Raw genomic sequence first — 16,765 nt, 5'->3', positions numbered from 1 at the left:
TATTGCGCCCAGCCCCATGCTATAAAAGATGAGACATGTGCCTGCTTTGATCTCTCTTACAGACCACCACATTGAAGGTAAGTGCATTGATTTATGCTTGGGAAGGTCTATCATTTGTCCTGGTAAGGGAGCTGCAGCTATCCAAGGTCAAGGGGGATAGCTGTTGTAGTGCTTTTCCCTTGTTCTTTGTATGTGTAATTGTCCCCTGTCCCCACACTGCTTTCTGTGTATTGTACAGCCAACCCGACCTTCCCCACACATGTTAACCCTAAGCATTTTTTGTTAGAATATTGTAGTTGCTTGTGTTGACCCGACTTCCCCTTGTAAGTAAATTCCTTATTATTAAAACTGTGTGTGTCCGGGCTTCTACTGTTGAGACTCAAAGAACCAGTTATTTTCCATCACAACAAGAGCGTTTGGCAGCTTTGGGCCTGTACTCACTGGAATCTAGAAGACTGCATAGGGATCTCATTGAAACCTACCAAATGTTGAAAGGACTAAATAAGGTGGATGTGAAGAGGATGTTCCCTCTGGTGGGGGTATCCAGAACTAAAGGGAACTGACTCAAAATTGAGGGGTGACCTTTTATCACAGAAGTAAGGAGGGTTTTTTTTGGTGAATCTGTGGAATGCTCTGCCACAGATTGTAGTGGAAGCCCAGTCCATGGGTATATTCAAAGCAGAAGTTGATAGATTCCTGATTGGTCAGGGCATCAAGGAATAGGTAAGAGGGTAGATGTATGGAGTTCAATGGGATCCGGAATCAGCTATGATGAAATGGCCGGGCGGACTCGATGGGCTGAATGGCCTAATTCTGCTCCTGTGTCTTATGGTCTGAATGCATTGGACTTGATAGCCTGTATTCTAGGGATTTGAAAGCAGTGGATGCAGAGATTGTGAGCAAATCTGAGAGGTGAAGAATATTCTCCCTTAGCTGAGCATGAGGAGAAATTTGTATGAAAGTTAATAAACACGTAAAGTAATGAAATAAGACGGCAGGTCGCTTGCTGCTCTTCATTGCAATGGGGTGCAATTACAAGTGTCAGGTAATTTTCTAGCAATTCTACAAGGCTTTTGTTGAGAGCACATTTATGACTGCTGGCCAGAAGGATACAGTAAATCTGTTTTAGAGTGTAATGACAGCTTCCTAGGTTGATTCCTGGGATAAAAGGGATGTCCCACGCCAAAAGGATTTGTGTTGTCTCAGGGTAGGAGAATGAGACATGCTTGCAAAATATTCTGACCAGGTTGGTACTATGAAGGTCTCACTTGATCAGAGAGTCTAACACTTTGGGATATTGTCTCAGGAGGAATTTCATCACTCAGAGCATTGTGAATCTCTGAAATTTCTCCTCTAAACACCAGCTGGTGATGAGCTTTTGAGTACATTTAAGCTTGAGGTGGATACCTTTTGGGAACTTTAGACTATCAAAAGAAAGTGGGAAACCAACAGTGAAGTGCTACGTAGGAAAATGAATGATCAGCTTCTTGATCAAATCACCCTCTTCTGCTCTTACTTCTGATATCCATTGTTCCTTTACAGCAGCTGCACGCTTCACATCAATTTTGAAAGTTAACGGACCGAAACAAGGAGTCATAGAAAAGTACAGCACAGAAACAGGCCCTTTGGCCCATCTCATCTCTGTTGAATCATTTTAAACTGCCTATTTCAATTGAACAAATAATAAATTAGAAGAGGTAACTAATGAGAGGAGATTTCCTAATTTGTGCTAACATCTCATGCCATAAGCATAGAAAAAGTATAGTTTTCAAAATGTGTTACTGTATTCCTGAAAACGACTTCTGGTGATTATTAAATGTTGCACCATGGTCAGACAACTCCTTCGGTCTCAGCAGGAATCTTGCCGGCATCACCAGCTACAAGTTTATTGAACTTCACATAATGAAAGTTCCAGAGGCCAATTCAAAAGCGCAACCACTAACACAACCTCAGTCTCACGTCACAAAGCTTCTAGACTCTATGGTTGCAATCAAAAAGCCATGACAAGATCCAAGTGACCTCAAAGATGCAACCTCAGTTGTTTGTATTCCACAAACTTGAAGTTTCTCTACAAAGACACTGAGGTTTTACTATATGAAGGACCACAGAAGCACAGCTTAGATTAGTAGCTTTTGCTCTCCTCCCATCAGCAGCTTCGAGAAAAAAATCTAACCCTGTGATTTACATTCTTTAAGAAACCGGCTAAACCACACTGGTCAAATGAGAGTCTGGAAATTCATCCCACTGACCATCTGCTCTATGTCACATCCAGTGTTCTTGTCCATTGACTTGGATGAAATAGACCATTCAGTGCGGAAGATGCTAGCTGTCCTATAACCTATCTCCTTTGGATGAAGCCCAATATCATTAAATTCATAGTAGCTTGGGTTCAAACTTAATTTCTGACCACAGCTCCAGTATATACAATGGTTTCTATCAATTTCTCTCTTTTGTTCCGGCTCCGTAAACCTAAGTGACAATTGTGCATGGAGGCTGTGAATGTTTGAAAGAACATCAAATGCCAAACCTCACTCTTATTCTGGGGGAAAAAAAAAATTCAAAAAGTGCATGATCTGTTGTGTTAGAGGGTCAGTATAAAATTAAATACTAAGAAACATCTGAATGATGGAAAGTTCATTCTCTTTCACCTCTCCTGTAATAGTTTAGTTACCAAGTACACTAAACTCAATTCAATCTCCTCTTTATTCAAGAATAATGATTTAAAACAGGAAGTTAACTGCAGGTAGTAACTGTTACTAGGGAAACCAGGAGCAAGTGAAAGACAGACAGTTCTTTATAAACTTGAACACACAAGGACAGATGAGAGACCAGCTCGACTAAATAATGACAATGTGCTTGGCTTCATTTCTAAAATTAAGATAAAACAATGAAAGAAAAATAATGCTTCATAAAATATTCCCTTTCTTAGCGTCTGAGCTACAACTTCAAATGGTTCAGTCTCCCAGTTCTCTTCTATGACTCATTGAAATCCGGCTAACCACAAGCTGGTGCTCAGCCAACAACGCAAGTACTTTCTGTGCAGTGCCTTTGAAGTGAAAAAGGGTGTGCATTGTTGTGCTGATAGCAAAGAACGATACTGAAAGAAAGTCTTTTCATCCTAGTAAGTTAAAGATTGATGGTTTTGTTATTTTTCTGTATAATTTCTAAAGCAATAGGCCCTGGCTCTTGTTAAAAGCTACATTTAAATTACTAATGATCTTTTATGGGTCACTGAAGTCAAATGTGAGCTTCAGTGCGTGCCTGCTCATAACTACAGCATGTGCAAACAAACAATATGTTTCAAATACAATAGACTGTGGAAGGTGTTGGTAAGAGGACATTGAAGCCCACTTGAACCCAAATCATTTTCATTGCCATCGTTATTAAGGCACCTTTTGTGTGAATATCATGAACTTTTATAGATGAGTCAATTATTTTGAGAGAATGTTAATTGGGGAACACCCACTTGTTTTCCAGTCATTTGCAGCAGCCCTGTAAATTCTAGCCTCCTGTTCATTGGGATCTGTTTATGACAATACATTGGTACTTCATATTTTGTGGGGGGGGGGGGGATTGGAGTTCTGAAGCTCAGAGAAAGAAAGGATGTACTCCTGATCTGGCCATCGGCACTCTACCTGAGAGCTGTAAATTTAAGCATGAGCACTAGCCTCCGCAGTATCCAGGACATCCTCCAGGAGCGAGGCCTCAAAAAGACAGCATCTATCATTAAAGACCCCCAACACCCAGGTCTTGCCACCTTCTCATTGCTACCATCAGGGAGGAGGTACAGAAGCCTGAAGGCCCACACTCAACAGCTTCTGCCCCTCTGCCATCTGATTTCTGAATGAACATTGAACCCATGAAGACTACCTCATTATTTTTTATTTCTATTTTTGCACTATTTATTTAAATTAACTGTTTATATATACGTTTGTGTGTGTATATATATAAATATATACACACATACACACACACATTTACTGTAATCCAGTTTTTTTATTATAATGTATTGCAATGCAGTGCTGACTCAAAATAAGTAAATTTCATGACAAATGCTGGTGATATTAAACTTGATTCTGATTCTAAAATGTACTATCCATAAGAGGACTGTTTTAGCACTGCAATTTGAATGCATCACAATACAATTAATAGTGAGAATTATGCTTGCACAGTGGACTTTCTGAAAGGCTGGCACTCAAGCTGAAGCCACACAAGAGTTTATCACTGTGATAGTGAATCATGCTGGCAGGGATAACGGAGTGAATTGTGTTGGATCTGGCCCACTGCCTGGACTTGATGCCAGCAGTCGTCGCCTGCCCTCATATAACTGGGCCAGATACGGAGGGCTGTCCGAACTGTGTCTCCCTCCTCAGTTGGGTGAAGTGAAGCCTCAGACACCATACCCTTGCGACACCACCCTTAAACAGCCCTGACAGTTGTCGACAGGACACACGGCTGGGGATGGAGCTGTTCTCCTGTTAAAGCTGGGAGGGTTTTTGTGCATTAGTTTTAAACATTACTAAATTCCTGCAATGATTAAAAATTTGTTATTTAAAAATAAGTCAAGGCAAAGCACTTTCAAATAGTAAGAAGCAATCAAAAACATTCACAGAAAATCGGCTTTAACAATGACACGAAGCTTTTCCCAACTAATTTTCAAGCTGGAAATGAACATAGAAACATAGAAAACCTACAGCACAATACAGGCCCTTCGACCCACAAAGTTGTGTTGAACATGTCCTTACCTTAGAAATTACTAGGCTTGCCCATAGCCCTATATTTTTCTAAGCTCCATGTACCTATCCAAAAGTCTCTTAAAAGACCCTCCACCACTGTTGCTGGCAGCCCCATTACACACACTCACCACACTCTGTGTTTTAAAAAAAAAAACTTACCCCTGACATCTCCTCTGTACCTACTCGCCAGCACCTTAAACCTGTGTCCACTTGTGGCAACCATTTCAGCCCTGGGTAAAAGCCTCTGACTATCCACACGATCAATGCCCCTCATCATTTTATCCATCTCTATCAGGTCACCTCTCATCCTCCGTCGCTCCAAGGAGAAAAGGCCGAGTTCACTCAATCGGTTTTCATAAGGCATGCTCCCCAATCCAGGAAATATCCTTGTAAATCTCCTCTGCGCCCTTTCTATGGCTTCCACATCCTTCCTGTAGTGAGGCGACCAGAACAGAGCACAGTACTCCAAATGGGGTCTGACCAGGGTCCTATATAGCTGTAACGTTACCTCTTGGCTCCTAAATTCAATCCCACGATTGATGAAGGCCAATACACCGTATGTCTTCTTAACCACGGAGTCAACCTGCGTAGTTGCTTTGAGCGTCCTATGGACTCAGACCCCAAGATCTCTCTGATGCTCCACTGTCAAGAATCTTACCATTAATACTATATTCTGCCATCATATTTGACCTACCAAAATGAACTACCTCACACTTATCTGGGTTGAACTCCATCTGCCACTTCTCAGCCAAGTTTTGCATCCTATCAATGTCCTGCTGTAACCTCTGACAGCCCTCCACACGATCCACAACACCCCCAACCTTTGTGTCATCAGCAAACTTACTAACCCATCCCTCCACTTCCTCATCCAGGTCATTTATAAAAATCATGAAGAGTAAGGGTCCCAGAACAGATCCCTGAGGCACTCCACTGGTGATTGACCTCCATGCAGAATATGACCTGTCTACAACCACTCTTTGCCTTCTGTGGGTAAGCCAGTTCTGGATCTGTAGAGCAATGTTCCTTTGGATCCCATGTCTCCTTACATTCTTAATAAGCCTTGCATGGGGTACCTTATCAAATGCCTTGCTAAAATTCATATACACTACATCTACTGCTCTTCCTTCATCAATCTGTTTAGTCACATCCTCAAAAAATTCAATCAGGTACATAAGGCAGGACCTGCCCTTGACAAAGCCATGCTGACTATTCCTAATCATATTACACCTCTCCAGATGTTCATAAATCCTGCCTCTCAGGATCTTCGCCATCAACTTACCAACCACTGAAGTAAGACTCATTAGTCTATAATTTTCTGGTCCATGTCTACTCCCTTTCTTGAATAAAGAAACAACATCCACAACCCTCCAATCCTCCGGAACCTCTCCCGTCCCCATTGATGATGCAAAGATCATTGCCAGAGGCTCAGCAATCTCCTCCCTCAACTCCCACAGTAGCCTGAGGTACATCTCATCCGGTCCTGGTTACTTATCCAACTTGATGCTTTCCAAAAACTCCAGCACATCCTCTCTCTTAATATCTACATGCTCAAGCTTTTCAGTCTGCTGCAAGTCATCACTACAATCACCAAGGTCCTTTTTCATAGTAAATACTAAGGTAAGGTATTCATTAAATACCTCTGATATTTCCTTGTGTTCCATACACACTTTCCCACTGTTACACTTGATGAATCCTATTCTTCAACATCTTATCCCCTTGCTATTCACATACTTGTAGAATGCCTTGGGGTTTTCCTTAATCCTGCCTGCCAAGGCCTTCTCATGACCCCTTCTGGCTTTTCTAATTTCCTTTTTAAGCTCCTTCCTGTTAGCCTTATAATCTTCTAGATCTCTAACATTACCTAGCTCTCTGAACCTTTTGTAAGCTTTCTTTTTCTTCTTGACTAGATTTATTACAGCCTTTGTACACCACAGTTCCTGTACCCTACCATAACTTCCCTGTCTCATTGGAATGTACCTATGCAGAATTCCACACAAATAGTCCCTGAACATTTGCCACATTTCTTCCGTACTTTTCCCTGAAAACATCTGTTCCCAATTTAAGCTTCCAATTTCCTGCCTGATAGCCTCATAATTCCCCTTACTCCAATTCAACGCTTTTCTAACTTGTCTGTTCCTATCTCCAATGCTATTGTAAAGGAGATAGAATTATGATCACTATCTCCAAAATGCTCTCCCACTGAAAGGTCTGGCACCTGACTAGGTTAATTTCCCAATATCAAATCAAGTACAGCCTCTCCTCTCCCCTTATCTACATATTATGTGAAGACATCTTCCTGAACACATCTAACAAACTCCACCCCATCTAAACCCTTTGCTCTAGGGAGATGCCAGTCGATAATTGAGAAATTAAAATCTCCCATCACGACAACTCTGTTATTATTACACCTTTCCAGGATCTGTTTCCCTATCTGCTCCTCAATATCCCTGTTACTATTGGGCGGCCTATTAAAAAAAACCCCGGTAAAGTTATTGACCCCTTCCTGTTCCTAACCTCCATCCACAGAGACTCTGTAGACAATCCCTCCATGGCGTCCACCTTTTCTGCAGCCGTGACACTATCTCTGATCAACAGTGCCACGCCCCCACCTCTTTTGCCTCCCTCCCTGTCCTTTCTGAAACATCTAAAACCCGGCACTCCGAACATTCAGCTGTGTCGTACTTCAGCTCCTCGATCGAGAGTGCAGAGGCAGAATTCCTCACACGTAGCAGGGTGGCACGGTAGCTTAGTGGTTAGCACAATGCTTCACAAAAAAAGCTACAGGGGTTCAATTCCCGCTGGTGCCTGTAAAAAGTTTGTACGTTCTCCTCGGGACTGTGTGGGTTTCCTCCCAGAGTCCAAAGTCATACCGGTTGGTAGGTTAATTGGTCATGGTCAGTTGTTCAGTAATTAGGCTGGGATGAAATTGGGATAGTGCTGAGTGGTGGAACTTTGAGAGGCTGGAAGGGAAGAGCATATTCTGTGCTGTTTCTGAATAAATAAATAAAATTATTGATGATAGGCAGAACAATACAGACCAATAGATCCAAGAGGAATATATTGGACTGATATCAGAATGAAATTATTGAGAAATTGAGAGTTCTTTTACTGCCAGTTCTGTCAGCTTTGGTTAAGCTAATGTTACCATCAATGTGCTAGGAATTCATCCTAACATATTGATGGTAACTTCAGAATCACCTAAACTGAGAGAAATTAATTGCTGTTCAAGCCTCCTAAAGATCAGTTTTGTATAACTTGTCCATGGTTATTAGCAATCTTTTTCACAGACAGACACACACTTTTGATGCCAAAATTTCATAATGATTTGTCCAGATACTTAAAACAGGCGGTGGAATTCTGAATTGGAATGGGATTTCAAATTACGTTATGGTCAAAACTAGACAAAATAATCGTATGAGATGTAATTGTAAGAGTGATGAATTTCAACCATGAAATCATGGGGTACAGTAGCACTATGCTATTCAATTGGACTGGTAGTCAGAGGTCTGCAGCAGTGATCCAGAGAAAAGAAAATCCATTTCAATAGATACGGGTCAAATCTGACCCAGAACAGCATCAATGTACAAAAATTTGTAGCACCTGTACAAAAATATAAAGTTTTTAAGTATTTTCATTTTTGCGCATTTTGGGTCACTTTAGGAAAAGTCATCAAATTTCGGCTTAAAAAATGGCACTTGGAGTGATTTTACTGCTATCATATATCAAAGCGGGTCAAATTTGACCTGAACAGTATGTAAGGATTAAATACAAGATAATAGATTGCATAATTACTCACCTCCAACTCAGTATTTAGCAGATGCACCGTTGGCAGCAATTCCAGCCTTGAGACTGTGTGGATAAGTCTCTATCAGCTTTGCACATCCGGACACTCTGATTTTTCCATATTATTCTTTACAAAACTGCTCAATCTTTGTCAGATTGCACGGGGATCATGAGTGGACAGCCCTTTTCAAGTGCAGCCACAAATTCTCAATTGGATTGAGGTCTGGACTCTGACTTGGCCACTCCAGGACATTAACTTTGTTGTTTTTAAGCCAATCCTGTGTAGCTTTGGCTTTATGCTTGGGATCATTGTCTTGCTGGAAAACAAATCTTCTCCCAAGTCACAGTTCTCTTGCAGACTGCATCAGGTTTTCCCCAGGATTTTCCTGTATTTTGCCACATACATTTTACCCTCTACCTTCACAAGCCTTCCAGGGCCTGCTGCAGTGAAACATCTCCACAGCATGATGCAGCCACCACCATGCTTCACGGTAGAGATGGTGTGTTTTTGATGATGTGTGGTGTTTGGCTTACACCAAACAGTGTTAGATCTGATGGCCAAAAACCTTAACTTTGGTTTATTCAGACCATAGAACCTTCTTTCAGCTGACTTCAGAGTCTCCCACGTGCCTTCTGGCCAACTCTAGCCGAGATTTTGTATGAGTTTTTCTCAACAATGGCTTTCTGTTTGCCACTCTCCCACAATGCTGCGACTGGTGAAACACCCAGGCAACAGTTGTTGTAAGCGCAGTCTCTCCCATCTCGAACACTGAAACTAGTAACTCCTCCAGAGTTGTCATAGGTCTCTTGGTGGCCTCTCTCACTAGTCTCCTTCTTGCATGGTCACTCAGTTTTTGAGGACGGCCTGCTCTAGGCAGATTTACAGCTGTGCCATATTCTTTCCATTTCTTGATGATTGACTTAACTGTACTCCAAGGGATATTTAGTGACTTGGAAATTCTATCGTATCCATCTTTTGAATTGTGCTTTTCAATAACCTTTTCAGGGCATTGTTTGGAGTATTCTTTTGTCTTCATGGTGTAGTTTTTGCCAGGGTACTTATTCACCATCAGTTGGACCTTCCAGATACAGCTTTATTTTTACTACAATCAATTGAAATACCTTGACTGAACATAGGTGTATATATAGCTAGGACACCTTAAATAATTATGTGACTTCAAAAACCAATTGTCTGCACCAGCGATGATTTGGCATTTCATATTATAGGGGGTGAATACTTGTCCACACAGACTCAAGGCTGTAATTGCTGCCAAAAGTGCATCTACTAAATACTGACTTGAAGGGGGTGAGTAATCAATTATTTAGTGTTTTATATTTAGATTACTTTGTAGAGACCTGTTTTCAGTTTGATACGAAAGAATCTTATTCTGCTGGTCAATGTCAAAAAAGCCAAGTTAAATCCACTGTGATTCAATGTTGTAAAACAATAAAACATGAAGACTTCCAAGGCTGGGGGTTGAGTACAGCCGGATCCTCTTTATAGATTACAGCTCAGTATTCAATACTGTTATCCCCTCAAAACTAAACAATAAACTTCAAGACCTTGGCCTCAATACTGCCTTGTGTGATTGGACACTTGGTTTTGTCACTTGCAGACCCCAATCAATTTGGATTGGCAACAACATCGGCTCCACGATCTTCACCAGTATGGGTGCACTACAAGGCTGTGTGCACAGCCCCCTACTCTAATTGTTTTACGCTTATGACTGTGTGGCTAAGCACAGCGCTAATGGCATATTTAAGTTTGTCGTTGGCTGAATCAAAGGTGGTGATAAATCAGCATATAGGAAGGAGATTTAAAATTTGGGGGAGTGGTGCCACAACAACAACTTCTCACTCGATGTCAGCCAGACCAAAGAGCTTGTTATTGATTTCAGGAGGAGAAAACCAAAGGCCTACCAGACAGTTCTCATTGTGGGATCATAGGTGGAGGGTGTCATTCCTCAGTGTTATTTCAGAGGACCTGACTTGGTCCCAGTATGTAAGAGCAATAATGAAGAAGGCTTGCAGAACCTCTACTTTCTTAGTAGCTTGTGAAGTTTCGGCATGTCATCTAAAACTTCGACAAACTTCTACAGATGTGTGATTGACTGGCTGTGTCACGGTCTGGTGTGGAAGCACCAATGCCCTTGAATGGAAAATCCTACTAAAAGTAATGGATGCAGCCCGGTCCATCAGGGGTAAAGCCCTCCCCACCATGGAGCACTTCTACACAGAGCAGCATCCTTTATCAGAGACCCTTACTGCCCAGGACATGCTCTCTTCCTGCTGCTGCCTTCAGGAAGAAGGTCCAGGAGCCTCAGGACCCACGCCACCAGGCTCAGGAACAGTTCTTACCCCCTCAACCATCTTGAACCAGTGGGACAACTGCACATAACTTCACTCACCCCATCACTGAAATGTTCCCACGAACTGTGGACTCACTTTCAACAACTCCTTGTCTCATTTTTCTCTCTTTGTTGCTTTTTTAAAAATTTATTATTCTTACCTCTGTTTTTCTTTTGCATTTGCACAATCTCTTGTCTTTTGCCTGTCCATCCTGTTGTGCGCAGTCTTTTATCGATTCTATCATGGTTCTTGGATTTACCAAGTATGCCCGCAAGAAAGGGAATCCGAGGATTTGCATATTGTGAGATATGTATCCTTTGCTAGTAAATTTACTTTGAACTTTGAATTGAAAAGGTACCTAGTCTCAAAAGAGAAATCTATGAAACCTTTAGAACATTGATTTTAAGAAAAAGGCAATTGGTTCATTAATGTTCTTCAGGAATGGAAATTTGCTGTGGAAGTATCTGAATGAGAAGTACCAGCTGCAAGCATTTCCTGTGAATGAATGAACTTAGAGGAGCGTGTTAGTAGTGTACCAGCAAAGTTCATTGCACTGATGAGACTAAAAGCATATTTGACACTACTCAGTGGGCATGAATTTCTAAATAGAAGACTCCTTTAAAATTAATAACACTTCGGTTTTCTGTTCTGGCTCACCAATTTATAGGTCCACATCTGTTACTAATGTCTGACCTAGAGTAAGCTAGTTTGATTGCTTTACCACACTTACCCAGCACAGAATTTTTAAATCACTAATTACCTTGAAATTAAATATGTGTGTGCAATGTGATATTAAAAGCAGGATGCTGGTTAATCCATTATAATAAAATATCTTACATCCAGTCAAAGAAAACCTAGAGTCTTTTTTTTAAAAAAAGAGTCAGAATTGGAACATGTATGTTTGTTTAGTATGTATCAGTAAGTGTTTAACATAAGTGGTATAGAAAAAAAATGTATCAACCAACTCATTTTAAGTAATGTGATAATGAGCAAACAACCTTGGAGCTCCCTGCAGATCTCTGCATTCCTCTCCATCTATCCTTGCCTATCCATCGCCTCCCTCTGGTGCTCCCCCACCCCCACTTCCCTTTCTTCTATGGCCTTCGGTCCTCTCCTATCAGATTCTCTCTCCTCCAACCACTTATCCCTTTCACCAATCAACTTCCCAGCTCATTTCTTCACCGCTTCCCCTCTCCCAGATTCACCTATCACCTACTTCTTCCTCCCCTCCTTCCCCACCCCTCACCTTCTTACTCTGACCTCATCCTTTTTGTTTCTAGTCCTGATGAAGCATCTCTGCCCGAAACATCGACTATTTACTCTTTTCCCTAGATGCTGCCTGGCCTGCTGAGTTCCTCCAGCATTTTGTGTGTGTGTGTGTGTGTGTGTGTGTTGCTCGGATTTCCAGCATCTGCAGATGTTCTCTTGTTTTTTTTTCCTCTCTCTCTCTGCACATCTGTTTGATTAGAACAGTGGCTTACCTCTGTCTATTTATCACCATGAGTAGATGGTCCTCCAAAATATGTTTGCCTCCAACTCAATATTGCTGCTATGAGTATTACAATCCTGCAGGATGGATACGTAGCAAGCACCTACTTCAAAAAAGAAAAACTGTCAGAAGGAAAATTCTTGAGAATTCAGCTTCTGGACAAGCTGGCAGAGAGCCAAAGCATTTCAATCCACGAAGGTCAGATGCTGCTGTGGTAACAGTCCGCATCCCACAACAGGAACAAAAAGTAACAAGAGTCGGGCAAAATTGGCCAGGGATACTTTCCATCACTTGAACACAAAGACATGACATGCATCCCCTTTAACCTTTACGCTGGGCTTTTGTTTTGAGGTCAAACCACTGAATATAAAGCGACTCTACTGCCTTCTGTGCCCACCCCACCGCAGCTCGACGGAGGGTGAATTTTCCCAGTGGGTTTTCACAGGAATCAGTAACTTGGAGCATTATTCAGGGCTGACGTTCAGGGTGTCGTTTGAATAATTACATTCCTACTGTCGCCTATCATGAGGTGGATAGCTACTACTGCCAGCATTTTACTGAATTAACAAAACTTGCGCAAGGAATATTTGAACTCGCATGCTCTTCCAATGGGATGTTCACGTTCTGTGAATTTATTGCTGAATCGAACGGAACTTCACTGTCCAAGTCTTCACACAAATAGATATTTACAAAGCACTCAGGACAATGCTTACCGGAAAGGCCAAGCAATCTTTAATATTACATGCAAATAACTAGGAATCTGATTGTCATTCATACTTAGAACTTGAGACTCAGTCCTCGAGTCTCAATATGCTTAAAGATTTGCTGTATCTAATTGTTTATTTGATGTTAGAGGATTCAGGATCGTATGTAACTATAAGACAAAGGAACACATACCAATCCTCATAGAGGGATCAGAAGTGGAGCGAGTGAGCAGTTTCAAGTTCCTGGGTATCAAGATCTCTGAGGATCTAACCTGGTCCCAACATATTGATGTAGATAAAGAAGGCAAGGCAGTCTATACTTTTATTAGGAGTTTGAAGAGATTTGTCTACAAATACACTCAGAAACTTCTATAGATGTACCATGGAGAGCATTCTGACAGGCTGCATCACTGTCTGGTATGGAGGGGCTACTGCACAGGACCGAAAAAAGCTGCAGAAGGTTGCAAATCTAGTCAGCTCCATCTTGGGTACTAGCCTACAAAGTACCCAGGACATCTTTAGGGAGTGGTGTCTCAGAAAGGCAGCGTCCATTATTAAGGACCTCCAGCACCCAGGGCATGCCCTTTTCTCACTGTTACCATCAGGTAGGAGATACAGAAGCCTGAAGGCACACACTCAGTGATTCAGGAACAGCTTCTTCCCCTCTGCCATCCGATTCCTAAATGGACAGAGAAGCTTTGGACACTACCTCACTCTTTTAATATACAGTATTTCTGTTTTTGCACATTTAAAAAAATCTATAATAAACGCAATTGATTTACTTGTTTGTTTATTGTTTTATTTATTATTTTTTCTCTCTGCTAGATTATGTATTGCATTGAACTGCTGCTGCTAAGTTAACAAATTTCATGTCACATGCTGGTGATAATAAACCTGATTCTGATTTTCCATTTGTGCTCAGTAATAGAGTCCTAGAGAGATATGGCACAGAATGTTTGGAATAGTCTGTTTACACAGGCTACCACTGTCTACATCTCATCCTTGCCCTGTACCTACTATCCACACCTCCACATACCAACCGCTAGTGTCCCAATCTTCACCTCCCCCAGCTCTCACCTTCCACCAACTCCCCAGTCATCATGGACTCACGTTAACTTCTGTGCAGGTGAGAAGGGCTCTGGGGATACTCAGACACGGTAAAGCATTGGGACCGGATGGTGTGAACCCCAGGGTCCTGAAGGAGTGTGCTGCATAGCCGTGTGGAGTTCTCCAGCGCATTTTCAATCTGAGTCTCAGCCTGGAAAGGGTCCTGACTGTGTGGAGAACATCATCTGTGGTCCCGGTACCCAAGAAGGGCCAACCAAAAGTCTTGAATGACTAGTTTCCAATGGCCCTTACCTCACACATCATGAGGCCCCTAGAGAGGCTGGTTCTGGCTCACCTCTGACCCCTGGTCACATTAGCCCTCGATCCTCTGCAGTTTGTCTACCAGGAGCACATTGGAGTCGATGATGTTGTCATCTACCCGCTGAACAGAACCTACTCCCATTTAGACGAGCAGGGCAGTACTGTGAGGATCATGTTTTTGATTTCTCAAGTGCCTTCAATACGACACAGCTCTCATTGTTGTGGGAAGAGCTCCGTTCAATGCAGGTTGGCACTTGCATTGTATTCTGGATAATGGATTACCTGACTGGCAGACCACAGTTTGTGTGGCTTCAGAGCTGTGTGTCAGACATGGCTATAAGCAGCACTGGGGCCCCACAGGGGACTGTATTGGTTCCCTTCCTGTTCACCCGGTATACCTCAGACTTTAGATGCAACACTGAGTCATGTCATCTGCAGAAATTCTCTGATGACAGCAATAGTTGGGTGTATAAAGGGTGGATGGGAGATGAATACAGGCCTTGATGGAGGACTTTGTCAAATGGTGCAAGCTGAATCATCTACAGCTCAACATCAGTAAGACAAAGGAGATGTTGATGGTCTTTAGGAAGACCGAGCCTGCACTGCTCCCTGTTACCACTGATGGTGAGAATGTGGATGTGTTGAGGACCTGCAAGTAATGGGGTACACCTGGATGACAGACTTGAGTGGAGCACCAACACAGAGGTGTGCACAAGAACGGCCAGAGTCGCCTTTACTTCCTGAGGAGACTGAGGTCCTTTGGAGTATGCAGGCCTCCCCTTACATGTTCCACTAGTCAGTTGCCGCCAGTACAAACTTCTATCTGGTGTGCTGGGGCAATGGCATCAACACCGGTGATGCCAACAGGCTCAATAAACTGATTAGAAAGGCTGGCTCTGTTATAGGAGTCAAACTGGACACACTGGAGGCTGGGGTAGAACAAAGGACCCTCCGGAAAATCCTGGAAATTCTGGACAATGTTTCTCACCCTCTGCATGCCGACTTGGCTGAACAGAGGAGCACTTTCAGTAATAGACTGAGGCACCTACACTGCTCCAAAGAGCACCATATGAGGTCATTCTTACCCTCAGCCATTAGGCTTTATAATGAGTCAACCTATAGCCAGGGAAGTGATGACCCCCTCCTGTTAGACTGCTCGAGGTAACTTACTTTTTATTCTTTCTTACTTCTCTTCTAATATTTATACATCTGTGCACTTGTAATGCTACTGTGACACTGTCATTTCCTTTGGGATCGAGGAAGTATCTGTCTATCTTAACTAATCATCATTCTGAATAACTAGTATCCAAAATCGTTAAACATCAAGTTACAAAGTAGAGATCAAAACTGTGTGATGAACGGCAATCAGCTTGCAGAATCTTAAGATGCTGCACTCTCCAATGAAGATCCATTTGTTTTGGAATACTTGGTAAATCTTCCTTCTCCATGGGATATTGTGCAATCATTAAACAGCTTGTGAGAGGTTTGTGGAAATCCCCAGTTGCAGTCACCTGCACAGAGTTTTTATTCCTGTGAGACTCTAATTTTGTGGTGGCAATAAAATGATGAACAGAGGGTTTTTTTTGTAAAACTAATAGCTTGTAAAACTCAGGTGCTCTCACGAAATTCTTTGCTGTAGTTAATGACGTTCTCAAATGTTGGCAGTGTCAGACAGGCAGCAACTGTTCCAGCAAAGTCTCTAAGCTAAGTGACAAGGTTACAAGGAGATCAGTTCTGCACCATGTTAATCCCTTAAATCCTGAATGTCCATGAGAGTTTTTATGTAGCGTTGCCTGAAATTTCTTTGCTAAACTGATGGCTGTTCAGTTATTGAGCTGAATAAACACAGTGCCTGTCTTGGTCCAGTTGCTCTCCATTGGGGAACAACGAGCTCTGAAAGAAAACCAGAGGTCCACATCCTCATTGGAGGGTCAGAGGTGGAGAGGGTCAGAAACTTTAAATTCCTTGGTGTTATCATTTCAGAGGACTTGTTGTGGGCTCAGCATACAAGTGCAATTATGAAGAAAGACCTTTCTTGGGAGCTTGGGAAGATTTGATATGACATCTAAAACTTTGACAAACTTCTATAGATGTATGGGAGTATATTGATTGGCTGCATCACAGCCTGGTATGGAAACACCAATGCCCTTGAACAGAAAATCCTACAAAAAGTAGTGGATACGGCCCAGTCTATCACAGGTAAAGCCTTTCCAACCATTGAGCACATCTACATGAAGCGTTGTTGCAGTCAGGGACCCCCACCACCCAGGACATGCCCTTTTCTCACTACTGCCATCAGGAAGAAGGTACAGGAGCCTCAGGAAGCACACCAACAG

The sequence above is a fragment of the Hemitrygon akajei genome, chromosome 14 (genome assembly GCF_048418815.1).
Source record: "Hemitrygon akajei chromosome 14, sHemAka1.3, whole genome shotgun sequence".
NCBI classification, from domain to species: Eukaryota; Metazoa; Chordata; class Chondrichthyes; order Myliobatiformes; family Dasyatidae; genus Hemitrygon; species Hemitrygon akajei.
This window is presented reverse-complemented; position numbering follows the sequence as displayed.